General features: G+C 40.2%; 1 protein-coding gene across 4 annotated transcripts in view; it reads right to left on the bottom strand.

Moving 5' to 3' along the window:
- Positions 1–12,833, bottom strand: part of Fer (FER tyrosine kinase) — a 341,616-nt gene that overhangs the window by 305,540 nt on the left and 23,243 nt on the right. The gene's annotated exons all lie outside the window — the stretch shown is intronic.

Here is a 12,833-nt window from a genome sequence, read left to right as displayed (position 1 = left end):
GGAGACAACAAAGTCTGACATTTCCCTTCAAGCAAGACTAAGGCCCTCCTCCCACCATATCTATGCTGAACAAGGGATCCCTGCAAAGAGAATGCGTTTCTAGATGCCAGTTCAAGCACTAAGGATAAATCCTGGTCCCAGTGCCAGTGGCCCCAAAGACTGCCCAAGCCTCACAACTGTCCCCACATAGTGGGCCTCATTTGGTCCTATACAGGTTCCCCTGCTACCAGTCCAGAGTCAGTGAGCTCTCGCTAGCTCAGATCAGCTGTTTCTGTGGGAAACCCCATTACAGTCATGACCCCTTTGCTCATATTATCACTTCTCCCTCTCTTGTATTGGTCTCCAGCTCAGGCCAGAGCTTAGCTGTGGCTGTCTGCATCTGCTTCCATCAGTGGCTAGATGAAGGGTTCTATGATGACATTTAAGGTAGTCATCAATATGATTACAGGGGAAGGCCAGTTCAGGTACCCTCTCCACTATTTCTTAGGGTCTTAGCTGGTATCATCCTTGTGGATTCCTGAGAATTTCCCTAGTGCCAGGTTTCTTGTTAGCACCATAATGGCTCTCTCAGTCAAGAAATCTCTTTTCTTATTCTCCCTCTCTGTCCTTCCCCCATCTCAACCATTCTGTTCCCTTATGTTCCCCTCCTCCTTACCCTTCTCTCCTCCACTCCCAATTTTCTCAGGAGATCTTGTCTAATTCCCCTTCCCAGGGGGATCCATGTGTGTCTCTCTTGTGGACCACAGACTGGCTATCCTTTGTTTTACGTCTAATACCATGTGTGTCTATCTGGGTCTGAGTTACCTGACTCAGGACGGTTTCTTTTAGTTCCATCCAATTGCATGCAAATTTCAAGATGTCGTTGTTTTCTACTGCTGTGTAAATGTACCACATTTTCTTTATCCATTCTTCAGTCAAGGGGCACCTGGGTTGTTTCCAGGTTCTGCTATGAACACAAGTGAGCAAATGTCCTTGGTATGAGTGTGCATCTTTTGGGTATATGCCCAGGATTAGTATTGCTGGGTCTTGAGGGAGACTGGTTAAGGCAATCATTTGCTAAAAACAGCCCATAGCTGGGAACCAAACATATACAACAAATATCCACCATAAATGTTGGAAACAGTCTATGGATATTGTTTGGTAACCCTGTGCTTACAATAACGCCTGTTTTCTGACTCAGTTGGGGTCAGTAACTTCATTGCTTGCAAAACTGTTAAGAATTTCTGTACAGGACCCACATTCCTTTCCCATGCGATGCTTCCTGTGCTGCTCAATAAAGACAGAACAAAGCTCTTCCTTAGGAACGGGTCCTATACAAATGTCAAATACAAACTACAGACAGATGAAAGACACTGGGAGAGGACTAGAGAATTCAAACCTGAGTTCACTCCGGGGTCAAATTAAAATAGGGGAATGACTAAGTGATCTTCCCTTGCTGTGACACCAGCACATCTGGGGCCTCTGAGGGTATCTTTAGTGTGTCTGACTGACACACAGGAACTTTCGTACTCTCAGGCCTGAGGGACTCCTTCCTCGTTCAGAGAAACCAGAACAGGCAGGCAGGACAGGAAGGAAGGACCTAGCTTTTGCACAAAGTACAATCCAAGAACCCACATGTCTTCCCCATCCTGAAGACATCAGGCAAGCAGAATGTGGTAAGAAAATGCCAGCACATCCTTCCCCTACAACAGACATCCATGACTTGACCTAAGAAAGAAAATTCTACCTTCTCAGGTAGCACAAGTAGGAACCACCAGGAACCCACGAGTTACCAAATAAATCAAGGAAAGAGAAATAACAGTGTAAAAAAATTAAACCATCTCTGGAATAGGGTCCCATAAAAGCAGACTAAGATCTGCATGCTAAAAAACTAAACCAGGTAACTACTTATGAAAGTAAGAGATTACAGTGGTCCCAAGTCTAACATAGCACATGAATTACACAGGGTTCAATCAAAAAATACACCGAAAACCCCACAATTTCAATGGGAAAGGATAAGTAATACTAGTACCAAGACAAATAGGGCACCAGCATAACAAGTTAAGGATTTTAAAGCAGCTACAGTAAAAACACTTAGCAACAAAATATAAACTCTCTTGAAACAACTGTAAAAATACAAGACTTAACCAAGTTAGACAAGCTGTAAGAATAATCAGATAGAAATTATAATAGGAAAACATGCAAATTTAAAACGTCCTCACTCTGATGCACAGTACACTGGAGATGACAGAAGCCACTATCGATGAGTATTAGGACAGAACAGAGTCCACCCATCCAGACTAACAGAGAAAACGGTAAAAAACAGAGACCTAGCAACACTCACAAAAAATACAACTCTTCCTTCATCAGAGAGCAAGGAGAAAATGAAACAATACTGTAGAAAATTCAGCCAAACCTGCTTAAACACACATACGCACAAACACACACACACACACACACACACACACACACACACACACACACACAGAGAGAGAGGCCTGCTCGCATAAACTATATAGGACGGAAGCCAAAACTGCATGGTATTGATGTCAGGGGCAGACAATAATGGAACAAAATACAACACCTCAAAATAGACTCAACTATGATTAACAGACTTCTGACAGGGTTAAATGAGAAATCACTGGCCTTCTCAGCTCTAACCCAACACCTTATTAAAGAACTAAAAGCAATCATGGACTTAAGTGATTAAGTATAAACAGATTGACTGATAAATTTCAGATTAATAGAAAAAAATGAAAAGAAATCTTCAGGATCTAAAGAAAGAGAAAATACTTAGGTATGAGACCAAATCCACAATCCAAAAGAAGAAAATATCTAAAAGTAACATTTTTTACTTTGTGAAAGCCCAAGTAACCCGAAGAAAACACAGCTTCTGAAGGAGATAAGAGAAACTGGAACCAGTGGCCCATCCTATAAAGAAAAAGGTTACTGAGAAAGTTAAAAACGCCTCTTAGATCCGTAAAAGAAATGACGTCACCATGCATACTACATCCCCTTGACTGTAGAGACAGACAAGTTAAAAAACGCCTTCTCCTACAAGAGCAGATTCCCACAAGTAGGCTGTGCGAGTGAGGAACTGCTAACATGTGAGAAGGAGAGCCTAGTGTACACATGACATCTCCCTATTGTTATTTCTCATGACTTAAACGTAATTCATACACATATACAATATATATGCAAATATATGTATATGCAAGCCACAACAACTGGTGAAAAACGAGGCCATGAATTTTAAGGAAAGCAGGGAAAGGATATGAGAGGGCTTAAAGGGAAAAATGCTGCAATTAAATCATAATCTCACAAATTAAAAAGTAATTGATAATTACTTTTACATCAATAAAAAATTTAAATTTTCAAAATGCCCAGCCTTTAACATTAGGTATGGAGGTACACCCCGATAATACTAGCACTGGAGACAGAGTTAGCAGCAGCCAAAAAAAAAGAAAAAAAGAAAAAGAAAAACCCTCAAACTATAGTTCATAATAAGGGGCGGGGAGCTTACAAAGTCATCCATATTGTTCTAGAAGTAATACAAGGTATGGGAAAAATTGTATTATCAATAATTACAGAGTGGGGTGTATACAGTAACTGAAATATAAGTTAGAAACAAGCAGGAAAATTCTCTCTTCTGTACCCACTATCTCCCTCACTTAGGAAAGTGACTTGTACATAGGAGGCAAGAGAAATCTATAAAATGAATTAACTGGTTGAATCTACACAGCACTGCACCAGCATCTCCAGTGCCCAGAAATCTGTACTTTTTATTACTTACTTTTCTCAACATTGCAAACAAACGCCTGACAAAAGCGATTTAAGGCAGTAAGGTTTATTTGGCTGCAGTTCAGAAGAATGCAGTCCATCTTGGTGGGAACGGCAAAGCAGCAAGAGCAGCTCCATGTGTGGTGCCGACCAGGAAGCAGACAGGAACGCCAGTGCTCAGATGGCTCCTTCCCTGCTCATTTTTACTCAGCTCAGGACCTCCTCCCATGCAGTAGTGTTGTTCACATTCACCATATGTCTTCCTTAACTTAAACCTCACTGGGAACTCCCTCAAAGACATACCCAGAGCTGACTCTACTGAGTGAGTCAAATCAGTAAGATTACAATGAAGACTAACCATCACACAGTAATAACTGGCATTAATCTTAGTAGCATTTATAATGTTAGGTATTAGGTATTAATTTATAACCACGCCCTACAGGTTGAAATGTCTTTTTTGCCTGGTAATCAATACAATTTCCATCTTCCATAACAGTCACACAATTTTAAAACTTACTTAAGGTGCTAGCTAGCTTTAATTGTCAATTGGACAAAGCCAAAAGTCACATGAAAAGGGAGTCTCACTGAGGAATTGCCTGGGTCAGATTTGCTTATAAACAGCATATGTGCGGGAGATTTTCTTGGTTGTCAGCTGATGTGGGAGGGCCATCACTGTGGGAGCACCACACCCTGGGCAGGTACAAGAAAGCTAGTGAAGCAAGCCAGCAATGTTGCTCCGTGGCTTCTGCTTGAGTTCCTGCGCTGACTTCTCTCTATGGGCCTGTAAGCCTATAAGCTGAAATAAATTCTTTTCCTCCTACAAGTTCTTCTGGTCATGGTGTTTATCACAGCAACAGGAGGAAACCAGAACATCTGGGTTCCTAAAATCTCCCCTGATCTGTCACACCTCTGTGGCCTTGGAGATGTCGTTCCCCCAATCTAAATGTCTTTCTATTCACATCTACCTGGAAAGTCTTCAGCAACCAAATCCGAAAGCTGTATTCTCTGGGATGTCTGCCCAGCCAACACTGAGCAGCCCGTCTTTAGAACAGGAACTGGGCGGGGCTATCTTTAGCAGAGCTCATACTACAGCAAGCTTTAACTCTTTATCCAGTCTATGTCTTCCATTAAACTGTATACTATCTCAAAAAGAATTCAGATGTTTCATTTTTATGCCATGAGGTTTAGGTTATTACAGAGAATAGAAATCTCTATATAATTTAGGGGCCAGAGTCCTAGCTCAGAAATTAAGAGCATGCCCACACACCGAGGATTAAGTTTGATTCCTCCCATCTACCAGGTGGCTTACAATCACATGGAACTCCAGCTCCAGGGAACCAGACACCTCTGCCCTCCATGACATCTACACTTAAATTCTCATATACATATACACATAATTTAAACTTTCCTTAAAGAAAAATATTTATATAATTGTGGATATCAATTATAAACCAGGCAGTGACAGGACATTATACAAAAGTACATGTATGTTGTTATCAAACTAATTTAAAAAAACAAAAACCCAGGTCTCTTGTAGCCCAGACTGCCTTTAACCTTGCTATAAAGCTGAGGATCCCCTGCCTCTATTTGCAGAGCTGTTATCACATGCATGCGGTATGCTCAGTTGCGTGATGCTGGGGATTAAATCCAAGGCTTCATTCACGCCAGGTAAGTATGCTACCAACTAAGCTACATCCTCACCCCAACGCTATCCTCTTTGTAAGAAACAAGCTTATAAAACGTTAAACTAACATAAATCTTACTAAATTGCTGGCTATTTGGATTTATTTAGCCTATCTTATTTATTGATCTTCAACTTGAGATTGCATTTTGCCACAAACAATGATTGAATTAAAAATTTTAAAAATTCATAAAAATGCCATTTTCTAAAATTAGAAGTTTAATTTTCATAGAATATATCTACATATATAGATTTCATAAACAGAATGAAAGTTATTAAACAGCAAAGTGTAAAACAGAAAGTTTCTTTGCAGGATAACAAAATTCCTATGGTATTATCTTATGAACACAGATATACACAAGTATCTGTCCTAAATACATCCTGTTTCTCAATTCTTGGCTCTATAACTGTCAACTTTTACATTCTGCAAATGCCAAGATAAAAATAGTGTTGCTTCTGGGCATTATGCGATATACTGTAATAATCCTAGCACTTGGGAGTTTGAGGTGGAGAATAAGAAGTTCAAGGTTATCCTCAACTTCATAGCAAGTTTGAGATCCTGTCTCTGACTCCCAAGAGTTGCGGTTAAAGGTGTATACTACAAAGCCACACTGAGCAAGCAAGCATAGCTCTGCATGAACAAAGAAAAGTCCCTTTTCCAAAGCACTCCAATAGACAGAATCATAACTATCGTGGAATATTCCTTTACATGATATGTCACTGTGATTGGTTTAATACAAGGATGAATGCCCAATAGCTAGGCAGAATTTTCGGGGCAGAGAGAACACTGGGAAGAAAACAGAGTTTCCAGTCAGACACAGGAAGCATAACATTATGCTTCATGTTAGATGAAGTAACAAGCCATGAGCTATGTGGCAGTACGGAAATTAATAGAAATGAGTTAAGTTATAAGAGCTAGTTAGAAACAAGCCTAAGCTAACGGCTGAGCTTTCATAATTAAGATTTGTATGCTCACTTGGAAGCTGACTGGTGGGACAAAGAAAGACTGGCTTCACATAACCACAAAGACAGTGCCATTTACTGCCAATTACTAGGTCACATCATGGACAAAATGCTGTGCCTTAAATTTCCGCTAAGCTTTCTGTTTGAAAATGATGTTTCCAGCTCAATTTAAAGATAAAGTTAAATTCAAGTGAAACAGCTCTGGCCAGAACTGCTTTAGTGGATGACAATCTCCCCCTGAGAAGGCTAACCAAACGGAGAATGTGTTTGCTCTTCATTTGACTGTTATATCACTGTGTCAAGAAATCTACATGAAGTAGCAACACCTGCAATTGAAGAGAGCAGAAATTTTTAAAAGAATTGATATAAGTCAATAGGCATTTATTGTGTAACCACAAGAAATAATTAATGGGAACATAAAGGTACATAAAACCTGGAATACAGCCTTCAAACAATTTACAGTGCAGGAAAACAAGGTCATAGCAATGACAATCCAACTGAAATTCAAAAGTCACTCAGCAAGCCTATATTGAGCACCTATTTGTCACATACATTTCTTAATGACAAAAACACTTGAGATGAATAAGGTTACAGAAACACAGAGACAAATGGATGACAAATAATTCAGTGGTGTACACACAAACACGGGTTTTAATAAACAAAGATAATAATAAATAAAGATAAATAATAAAGATCAGAGAGTAACACAGCCCCGCTGGCCAACCTTACTACCAGGGAGTCGTAACACACATCTTTAACCCAAGTAGACACACTAGCTGCCATAGAAATGGAAGATGCACACCTTTAATCCCAGCCCTAGAGAGGAGTATAAAACGGGAGGAGACAGCTCTCATTCTCAGTCTCATTCTGAGATTCCTAGAGGCAGGATCACCATTTCAGACTGAGGTCAAAGTAAGAGTCAGTGGCTTGCTGTTTTGCTTTTGGGGTCTTCAGGTTGAACCTCTAAGCTTTTATTAATCATACTTCATTCTCCCAACCCATAGGAAGGTGTGCGTGACTGATTATAAAAATATGTGCTATGAAAAGACAGAGTAAAAACCAACACAGTTAAGTACAAGGCACAAAAATCTTATGGAAAAAAATGGATCTGGAGGCACAGATCAGCGGGAGAGGACATGGGCGAGGTCCTGAGTCCAGTCTCTGGGGAGAGGGAGGAAGGGAAGGAGAAAGGAAGAAATGGGGGTAGAAAAGACAGAGGAAGGAAGTCTCTCCACTAACCCATCCGGGGATGCTAACAAGAGCAGTATGGAAGGAAGTAGAGTCTCTTTATCTCTTTACGTAGGAAGTGGCTTTGGAAAAGGAAGTGCTAGGTTCAACCCTAACATCCACCAATGGTATAAAACGTACTTTATCCTCTTGAGAGCTCAAGTTTCTTTCTTTCAGGTGGAGAAGGCATGTACCTATTATGCAGAGCTTTGTGGGGGTTAAATGAGATGAATACTGCACCTGGTAATTAAGGTAATTATTAAAAAGTAGCTGTTACTAAAAGTCGTGAGAGGGCACAGAGAGAGGCGGAAGAGTAAACGGAGGAGAGCTCCTTTTAAGTACCAGTTCTAATTCAATCAAAGGTATAATCAGGAATACAGGAAAGATACTTAAGCATAAACGACAACAGCAAAAGAAAAGGCCTAAAAGATTAAGTGTGGTACAGGGCTCCTATGCTATAAGTTCTAGATATATAGATACTGAGATGCCCTTTAACCTTTTACCCTGACTTGATCAATTATTATGAAAGAGTGCAGTTTTCAAAATAAGGTCAAACAAATTTCTACTTTTCAAGAGATTACTTTCATCAGAGAATACTCAGAATAGCTTCCAAAGTCCCTTTTTGTACTCGGAATAGGCTCACAGAGGCACACACTAACGGAGTGGCAACTGATAAAGGCACATCAGCTAGGGGTGACATGAACAGGCCATGGCAGTCCCCAGGCTTCAGAGAATGGGACTTAGGACAGCCAACTTTACGCTAATGTTCAAAAAAAAAAAAGTCCTTCCATTCTTGACTTTTTTACGCAAGTTAGTCTATTATCAAGGAGAAAAACCTAATCCCCAGGTCCATCCCATTTAACAAAGCTTTCCATTTCTACTTTAATTCATGTAAACATCTGCACAGATTTCCTGGGATTCTACTACAATTATAAACCAGTCCTCCTGTATCTCTAACCTACAACTCCAAGGATCTAAAAAAAAGTTACTCAGGGTGGAAGCATCATCTTCTGTGGGTAATTTATCTGCTTCCATGACACACTCTAGAGTCGTCTGGAGAGAGGCTCAGTAAGGAACTGTCTAGATTATGTTCTCCTATGAAAAGGTCTGTAAGGATTATCTGGATTGCTTTCATAGAGTTAGGAAGACATGCCCACTGAGGGCAACAACAATCCCTAGGCAGGAGGTTCTGGGCTGTCGAAGCCTAGGGAAGGAGAGCTAAGCACTAGCTTGTGTGCACTCATTGCTCACACTCATTGTTTGTGACTACAGATATGACACGGCCAACTCCCTCAAGCACTGCCCCACTGGACCGTCCTATAGTATAGACTGTAATTCTAACCTAGAATAAACTAGAAATCTAACTTAAAATAAGCTCCGTTTCTCCTAAACTGCTTTTGTCATGGCATTTTATCACAGAAGCGGGAAGTGAAACTGTCATCTTCTCCATCCCCATACCCATGAGCTTAAGAGAAACAGAGGGAAACTGGCTGGATCCTTGGTGATATCTCCAAATCAAGAATTCCCCTACCTCAGGCAAAATTTCCTTCCCTGAGAAGGAAGGGTGAGAGAAGGTAACAGGGTAAATAAGATTGAGGATCTTATATTAATGTTTGCCACTGTCACAATGAAACTCATTCTTTATACAATTAATTGTTGCTAATTTAAATAAGTAGACTTATGGGTTGGGGCTGAATAAAAACGCTTTGCTGTGGATAACTGTGGCACCTGCTTTAACCCCGGCACAGTTTGGCCTACAGAGTTACACAGTAAGACTCCAAGAGAGGAGAGGGAGGAAAAGTTTTGCTGTCTAAGACAAGAAACTCCTTATTCTTTAATTCTTTATTTGGAAAACTTGAGATTTATCATATCAGGTCTTACCCTACTCTGCTGTTATTTGACTCCACATCTGCCTCTCAATCTTCTACTTCATCCCAACTCTTAACTTTTTTCTTTTTTAAGACTTTCAATTTTTCTCCATTTCAATTCTCTATAGATCCTAGCTATGGCCTAAGTCTAAAACTTCTGGAATGTAAATTTTAAATTTCTGGTTTTGAGCCATAACTTACTTCCTTCCATCTCTCTGGGCCCTTATCTTACCTACTCTTTGATCTCAAGGAGCTGTACACCATCAGTCAACCAAACTTCTGTGGCAGTTTATCCATCATCCCTAGACTGAGTAAGCATGTCTCTCAGCAACCCAGCTTAGGGTGCTTTAAGACAAAAGTACAATATGTTCTTACTATGCCTGGGTTACGAGTGTAAATCTGGACCATGCAATGTAAACAAGGGTGTGCTACTCTCCATACACATGTTCAGCTGATCAACTCATTTCCCAGGATTTGCCAGCTTTCCAGTGCATGTATCCTAGCAAATTCCAACTCTGAGCTCTCCCTTACCTTCTCCAGCTCTGCTGCTACTGCTGTTGTGAAAACCCCAGGTTACCTCTGTGTTGAACGATGGAGAGGCAATTAGCATTCCCTTAGCAATGGTGGAAGAAGTTCTCTGGCCTAACAGCATGCACTAGAATGTCAAGACTGCATGTCACCTACTTCCGGAACCTTTTCTGAACTTGCACTTGTTATCACCCAGCTCGGTAGGAATGATAACCTACTGTGTTCACACCATGTTTCTCAACGTCTGTACACTGGTGTGCACTCACGGAGGTACTCAATAAATCCAATCGTGTCATTTTAGTTATTTGTTGTGCACTTATTATACAATGTATCAAATTAAAAAAGATTACATTTTTAAGTCAATATAGATTAAATGAACCAAAAAGAAATGCTAGTAAGTTAAAAGATAGCAATAGCACTAATAAAAATTAGCATGTGTTTTCCTGAGCCTGAGACTGTTTTGCTATTGTTGTTGTTGTTTTGGGGGGTCATTTTGTTTTCTTGTGTATTTTATACACTCAATACTCTTAGGCTGCAGAAATGGCCGAACAGAAAGAGCACTTGTTTCTGCAAAAGACCTAGGTTTAGACCCAGCATTTGCAGGGCAGCTCATAACTGTCTGTTAACTCCAGGTCCAGAAAATCTGACACCACTTTCTGATTTTATGGTCACCAGGCACATATATGGCACACAGGCATACATATAGGCAAAATATTTGCCAACATAAAAAAATAAAATTTTAAAGATAGTTACTCTTGTTTTCTTGTCTATGATTCTGTTCTCTTATAGTTCTTTTTCTAAGATTTACTTTTATATCTAATTCTGGGTATGTGTATATGTCTTCGGGGGTACACATGAGAGTGGGTGCCTGCAGAGGCCAGAGACAGTGGTTCCTCATGAACCTCGACTAACAGGCAGTTGGAAGCCAGCCAAAATGGGTGCTGAAACCAAACTCAAATCCTCTCTGAGAGCAGTATGCACTCTTAACCACTGATCCATCACCATGTTATATTTCTAATAAAAGATTATGGCCAGTAAATTCTGCAATATAAGGAGCATAAAGAAATGAAACAATAAGTAGCAAAAGTATGCTTCAGAACATATCAAATATTAAATTTAAAACATAATACATACAAAAAAGTGTTTTTGAAATACATATTTTATAAGTTCAAACTGATACATAACAACCTTTAATACTGGCTCCCTTTTTTAATTTTTTTAATATGTATGAGTATTTTGTATGTATGATGTCTGTACACAAAGCACATGCAGTACTCACAGAGATCTGAGGGGGGCACTAGACTAGAGTATAGATGACATGAGCCACCAGGTAGATACTGGGATTTAATCTCCAGGAAGGCAGCCAGTGCTCCTAACCACTGAGCCATCTCTCCAGCCCCAAGTAATTAAGAAGGTAAAATTAAGTGCTCAAATATAGCTCAGTAGTACAATGCTTGCCTAGCATGCATAAGGCCCTCTGTTCAATTCAAAATACCACAGTAAGTAAGTAAGAAGAAAGAGATGGGGAAGCCGAAGAGATGGCTCAGGTAAAGATACTTAACTTGAGTGCAAGCTTGACAACCAGTTCAATCCCTGAAACCCACATGGTACAAGGACGGAAATGACTCCTGCAACATGTCTCCTTATCTCCACAGGTGCACCACAGTGCACATGCATGCACACACGCAGATAAATAAAATTTAAATGGTATTTTTAAAGGCGGGAAAGAGAGAAACTTTGACGTTCTTGGGCATAAGAAGGTATGGCTGTGGCAGGAGAGACTTCAATCTTGCTTGTTGCCTATGATCTCCACATGCACATGGCGGCACGTATGGCTACCTCAAATATATAACATAAAAATGCTTTGTAAGGCATGGCTAATAAACACTTTTAGCAACTAATAATGTGAATTATAGAAAAACCAACCAATTTCAGAGAGAAAATTATATGCTATTTGTTGAGATCTGAATATGATCTGTCCATCACGGACTTACATGTTTGAACACTTGATTCTTAGCTGGCCACACAGCTTTTGAAGGCTGTGTAACTATAAAAAGTGGAATCTTACTGGAGGAATTTATTACTAGAAGCAAGCATTGAGATTTTACAGCCTGGTTCTACATCCTATTCACTCTTCTACTTTCTGACTACAGATGCAGCATGATCAGCTGCCTCCCACACCTGCTACAATGGACTGTATCACCTCAAACTGTAAGACACAATAAGCCCTTACTTCTTATCAGCACAAAGAAAAGTAACTAGGGGCTGGGGAGATAACTCAGCAGTTAAGAGCACTGGCTGCTCTTCCAGAGGACCCAGGTTCATTTCACAACTCACAGCACCCACATGATAGCTCACTCATTTGTAACTCCCAGTCCCAGATCTTATTTCTTCCAGCCTCCACAGATGCTATATATGCATGTGGTGCACACCCATGCTCACAGAATAAATTCATTTTTCAAATGTGAAGTAACTAACATACCACTCACATTAAGATTATAGAAGAGAGCAAATATGCAAACAGCTTAGCAGGAAATATTCTAGCACCTAGAGTAAAGGGGGCTGTCCTAGAAGCCAGCTGTAGCCTCCTCCTTCAGTGATGAACCTCTACCATCTTAACCATGTGCAGAACTTTGGTGCGGGATATTCAATCATACTGTTAAAGACTAAACTGATTAAATAAAATCAACCTTGGGACAGAAGGCAGAGCCAGCAACTAGCTGACAGAAAGTAGTCATAGAGAGTCAGAGGGCATCCAGAAGATGGACAAAGAGACGCAGGAAGTGGTAGGGAGTATAGAGGTCTTT

This window comes from Myodes glareolus, chromosome 1 (genome assembly GCF_982192425.1).
Source record: "Myodes glareolus chromosome 1, mMyoGla1.1, whole genome shotgun sequence".
Lineage (NCBI taxonomy): Eukaryota > Metazoa > Chordata > Mammalia > Rodentia > Cricetidae > Myodes > Myodes glareolus.
This window is presented reverse-complemented; position numbering and strand designations above follow the sequence as displayed.